Below are 5,466 nucleotides of genomic sequence, written 5' to 3' on the forward strand. Positions count from 1 at the left end.
AAGCAAATTTGAACTCAGAACGTTATGACTGACGAAACACCGCTAAGCATTTCGTCCGGCGTGCTAACGTTTCTGCCAGCTCGCCGCTTCTCTTCAGTTTCTGTCTTCCAAGTTCGAGGCTATAGTAGAAAACACTTGGCCAAGGTGCTACGTAGTGGGAATGAACCCGAAACCATGTGGTTAGGAAGCAAGCTTCTTGCCACAAAGCCATGCCTACCTTCACATACACAAACTTGGACAGTAAAAAAAAATTTCTGTATTTTGAACTATATTAGAAAACAGCCAAATTAAGGAGAACCTTTCTATACTAGTGAATACCAGAGGCGAATTTCAAATATGAACATACGGGGAGACATCAGGCTGAGAAAAATAAGGACATTTTTACTTTATTATTCATAGGTATTTAACATTAATATTACTATTAAAACTAAGAAAGAATCAAGAAAGAAAGCAATATCACTATTAAAACTATTTATTTCATATGGGTTTATAGAAACTTTGGTGGAGGCGCAATGGCCTAGTGGTTAGGGCATCGGACTCGCGGTCATAGGATCGTGGTTTCGATTCCCAGACCGGGCGTTGTGAATGTTTATTGAGCGAAAACACCTAAAGCTCCACGAGGCTCCGGCAGGGGATGGTGGCGAACCCTGCTGTACTCTTTCACCACAACTTTCTCTCACTCTTACTTCCTGTTTCTGTTGTGCTTGTATTTCAAAGGGTCAGCCTTGTCACACTGTGTCACGCTGAATATCCCCGAGAACTACGTTAAGGGTACACGTGTCTGTGGAGTGCGCAGCCACTTGTACGTTAATTTCACGAGCAGGCTGTTCTGTTGATCGGATCAACTGGAACCCTCGACGTCGTAAGCGACGGAGTGCCAACAACAACAACAACATAGAGACTTTGAGTAGGCTGTTCGAAATATTAATGAGGGGAAATTTTGTTTGTGGGTGAGGATCTATGTGATCGCTGCAGTTGCTAGAAACAGCAAATCACACCTTAATATCTATAAATGGAGTGGGACTCATTAAATGAAATAGTCTTAGATACACAATGATGATGTGAAGGATTGGCCTGTCATTGCTGGAACGCCTTCAAATATAAATCTGCTCAGGTAGGACTGACCTGTTGGTTGCTAAATAAAATCAGCAACAAAAATAGACAGAAATCGGTTGTGCTCATACATGCGCACGCTTATGCGCAGATGTAGAAAAAATAATGCTTTCTAAAATTTCGGTGCGTAGTTTCGAGTATTGTAGAGACAAGGCTTTTGCTAACTGAAGGAAATCAAGTACATTACGGATGATATTTTCTGGGACCAAGAAGAAAGAAATGTAGACACTCTGGGAGGATCTAAACTTAGAATGTATAGGGTTACAGCTGAATGTAACAAATTTATTTAGTCCAGCACTGCACCGACTTTTAAAAAGAATAGAGATACATATCCTGACGGGAATCGAAATTTAAATCTTTTCTTTGTCGGGTGAACGTGTTACCAGTTTAACCACACTGAGTTTGCACACCGCCAAAGGAAAATAACACTGAAGAATAAAGCTAAAAGTGGTAATAAAAGAACCCTAAACAAATGCTTGCATTTATATATAACTTCGAGAAAATACCCTTGTTATTTCGTTCATTTATCCACTTGCATATAAAATATATATTTTGTTTTCAATATATACATGACTATGCTAAATTTTTCTCAAGTGCGGTCACCATTTTTATTACTTATATCACTTTTTTCCCTTCACAATAATTCAAGCTTCTATAAAATCTGAGTTTATACATAGCTGGCGGTTAATAGTTTCTAAGGAATAAATTTGTGTTTGTTTGACTTATTACACAAGCATCCACAACAATCCGGTTTTGCACTAACCTTGATAATATCCAGTTATGAATAATCAACGACTTTCTCTTTTTGTCTCTCTCTCTCTCTTTCTTTCACTTTCTCTCGCTCTCGCTTACTTTCTGAGCTGTTGAGTCATATATGATAAGAGAATTCGCTGAATCATTTAAGAAAAAAAGAAAGAAAGAAAACATTTAAACAAAAGTATAAAAGATGACAAATCACTACCACTTTCTCACAGACATGCACCGCTCACGTTTGTTTACATAAATCTATACAGAAAGAGCTGTTTTTGTGGTTTCACTGACGCCACGTTACTATCGCACCCATGCACTCGAGTCCAGTGGCCAGCTTCAGTACACTCGTGCCAGACGCACGCGCCCGAGTCCTGGGGAAAATGTGGTTGTGCAAATCAAGCCAAGAAACAAAATCCACAATGGACGAAGATGTTTAGTCTTAAGTCGGCACAGTAGCGTGATTATCTAAAGCCAGTATATCAATTCCATATTGTTGGTTAGCCCTAGGTTAGCTCTCAATGAACAGCATTCCAATTATGATTATCCAGATTTGTCTTTAGACATGATAGGTGCGCGTGTGTCTTGGGATTTGAGAGGCTTGCTTTCCAACCGTGTTGTCTTGGGTTCAGTCCCACTGTATGAAAACTTGGCATGTGTCTTCTTCAAATATAGTCCCGAGCACCAAAGCCTTGTGACTGGATTTGGTGGACGGAAACTGAAAGATCCCCGTCGTGTGTGTATATATATATATATATATATATATATATATATGATTGACCGCTAAATCCACAAGATTTTTTAATTCTCTCTCTGTTTATTGCTAGTTTAGCCTCGGATTAACTCTGATCAAGCAATCCATAAGAACAAAAGCATCTCAGCCCTATCCACCATATCCCTTTTCCTTTTTTTTTCACTGACTATATTATCTTGTGTCAGTTTCTTATTTAAGATACCGAGGTAGATGCAGCATAGTCAAATGGTTGCGAAGACCGTCTCGCAATCGCGAGGTACCTGCTCTCGATCCCATCTCACGGCATCCGGGGCCAGTGTCTTTTGCCATAACGTTGAATCCACTCAAGCCCTTGTGTGAGAAACTGAATAGACGGGAGCTATGTGGAAGCCTGTGGTATGAACCCGAAATTTAAAGGCATAGCCTACTCACCACCGTGTCACGCTGTGCCACGCTGTGTCACACTGTGTTACACTAACTCTGCCCGAGACTACGAAATAGGTACACCTGTTTGTAAAGTGGCCACTTACACGCTAACTCAATATGCACCAACACAGTTGATCAAACAGCTGGATACTCATCTACGAAATCGGCGTAGACTCATTTACTTTGCTTACATTAAAATATGATTTGGAGGGTGATTTGGTTGCTATATCTAGCGGGTCTAACAAACACATAGAATTATCTATAACTTGTTTCATTGGCTTGCTGCTGTTCTATCTTCAAAACCACTGCAGTGTGTCAATGTGTCTCTCAGAAGCTTAGCGTTACCAAACGTATAGAGATAGGAGTTGCTTCTGTACATTCTTGAAATTTTTGCATATGTTAAGGATCGTCTTTAGTTTAAGCACTGACAGAACCCCATTTGTGCTTAATCATTGAATTATGGTATTATAGCCATTCCTCTCTACTTCTTGGCAATTTATGTCAGGAACAATACGCCTAATATATTATACATAAAAATAACACACTTTTGCCAAAAATCTTTTTAAATGAAGTACGAAAATCTTTTCGATGTCTTTTATCGTTTATTTGTTTCAGCTGTGGCTGCGGCCATGCTGGTGCATTACCTTGTGGTGTTTAGTAGAACCATCGACCTCGTACGTATTTTTTTAATGCTTACTGGTTGTTATTCTACCGGAATTACTGTAATCCCTGAACTATCGCGGGTTTTACGTTCCAAAACCTCCCATAGAAATAATTAAAATCTAAGAAATATTAATACCTATCGGCCGCAGAAATCAGCGATATAAATTTACATGTATTTACCAGAAAAATCTGCGATGTACTGATAGGTGCGTGATAGGTGAACCGCGATACGGCGAAGGATTACTGTACTATAGTTAACGATAGTAGTTTTATAGTGTACTACAGAACACTATAGAACATGTTCTATATTACGAACACTATAGCAGTTCGTATAGAACACTCTGAACTCCTCCTTTATGCATTCCGTCGGTTACGACGACGAGGGTACCTGCTGATACGATCAACGGTATAGCCTGCTCGTGAAATTAACGTGCAAGTGGTTGGGCACTCAGCAGATATGCGTACCCCCAACGTAGTTCTCAGGGAGACTCAGCGTGACACATAGCGTGACAAGGTCGGCCCTTTGAAATACAGGTACTACTCATTGTTGCGAGTTGAGTGGACTGGAGCAACGTGAAATAAAGTGTGTTGCTCAAGGACACAACGCGTCACCGGGAATTGAACTCACGACCTTACGATCGTGAGCCGAATGACCTAACCACTAAGCCACGCGCATTCACACACTCTGAACTACAATAACACTATGGACTAATATAGTGTTATATGAAGGAAATTAACCAGACACGCTATCTGCATGAAAAGTTAGAATCAAGTTAATGCCATAACATTTAATGTAGTGAGGGAGAAAATCTAATGCGATGTAAAGGAGAAAGCATCAGTTCATTGAGTAATTATTTTAATCTAACCTTGGTAAGTATGGTGAGAACTTTGGGCAATTTTTACTTTCAGATGGTTCCTGAAAGTTATATGTAATTGAAGAGTTTTAATAACAGAGAAACATGATCGTGGATGTCAACCATTTTTACGAAGGCCACGAAAGAATATCAGTAATGTATCTAATGTTTGTTGCTTCCTCATTATCTTTACACTAAGCAGATGAAATTAGAATTAGAATTAAAAATAAATGAATGATAAATAAAATAATGATTATTTTAAAAGAAGTTGTCAGGTATCACTATAGAGCGAATTGGGAATCACCAACGAGTTTGCATATTTTGCCTCAGTATTTGCATATTTGCCTCAGAAAATTTAACATATCTCAACAAAAAAATAGTTCCAAGCATGACATTCCTCAACCAAAGTTACTGAGACCCCCTTCAGTCATGACTGACCATGGGATTGTACCTAGAAAGTTACCCTCCCAGGAACAAGTCCGGGCAAGTTTGTTTATGGAAGACCATCTGTCGCCCATGCATACCAGTCTTCCCTCTCCACACCACTGATGTTATCCAAGGGAAAGGCCGATACAGATTGGCACCTGTGACGTCGCAGCTCATTTCTACAGCTGAGTGAACTGGAGCAACGTGAAATAAAGTGTCTTGCTCAAGAACACAACACGCAGCCGGGTCCCTGATTCGAACTCACAACCTCACGATCGTAAGCTCGATGCTCTAACCACTGAGCCATGCGCTTTCACATCAACTAAAGATAAAATAGCATATAAAAGCTACTTTCTGCAGTTATGAGTAGTGAAACTTTGAGGGGGATGTATCTGATTTCCTCAGTAAAAGGGTTAATCGTATCAGTTCTCTCATCTGCCGATAATTATAAAATATAATTTGGTGAGCAACGTTGAGAAAAACAATTAATTTCACAGTTTCATT

The 5,466-nt window shown here is 39.6% G+C and overlaps 1 long non-coding RNA gene across 1 annotated transcript in view; it reads left to right on the plus strand.

Annotated features, from left to right (window-relative positions):
• The window catches only part of LOC128247407 (uncharacterized), a 16,686-nt gene extending 11,951 nt beyond the window's left edge, over nt 1-4,735 (plus strand). The window contains exons 2-3 of the long non-coding RNA XR_008263786.1: nt 3,635-3,693; nt 4,592-4,735. This is a non-coding gene — a long non-coding RNA (uncharacterized LOC128247407). The remainder of the gene's footprint in view (nt 1-3,634; nt 3,694-4,591) is intronic.
• Nucleotides 4,736-5,466: the final 731 nt, after the last annotated feature.

This window comes from Octopus bimaculoides, chromosome 3, assembly GCF_001194135.2.
Source record: "Octopus bimaculoides isolate UCB-OBI-ISO-001 chromosome 3, ASM119413v2, whole genome shotgun sequence".
NCBI lineage: Eukaryota > Metazoa > Mollusca > Cephalopoda > Octopoda > Octopodidae > Octopus > Octopus bimaculoides.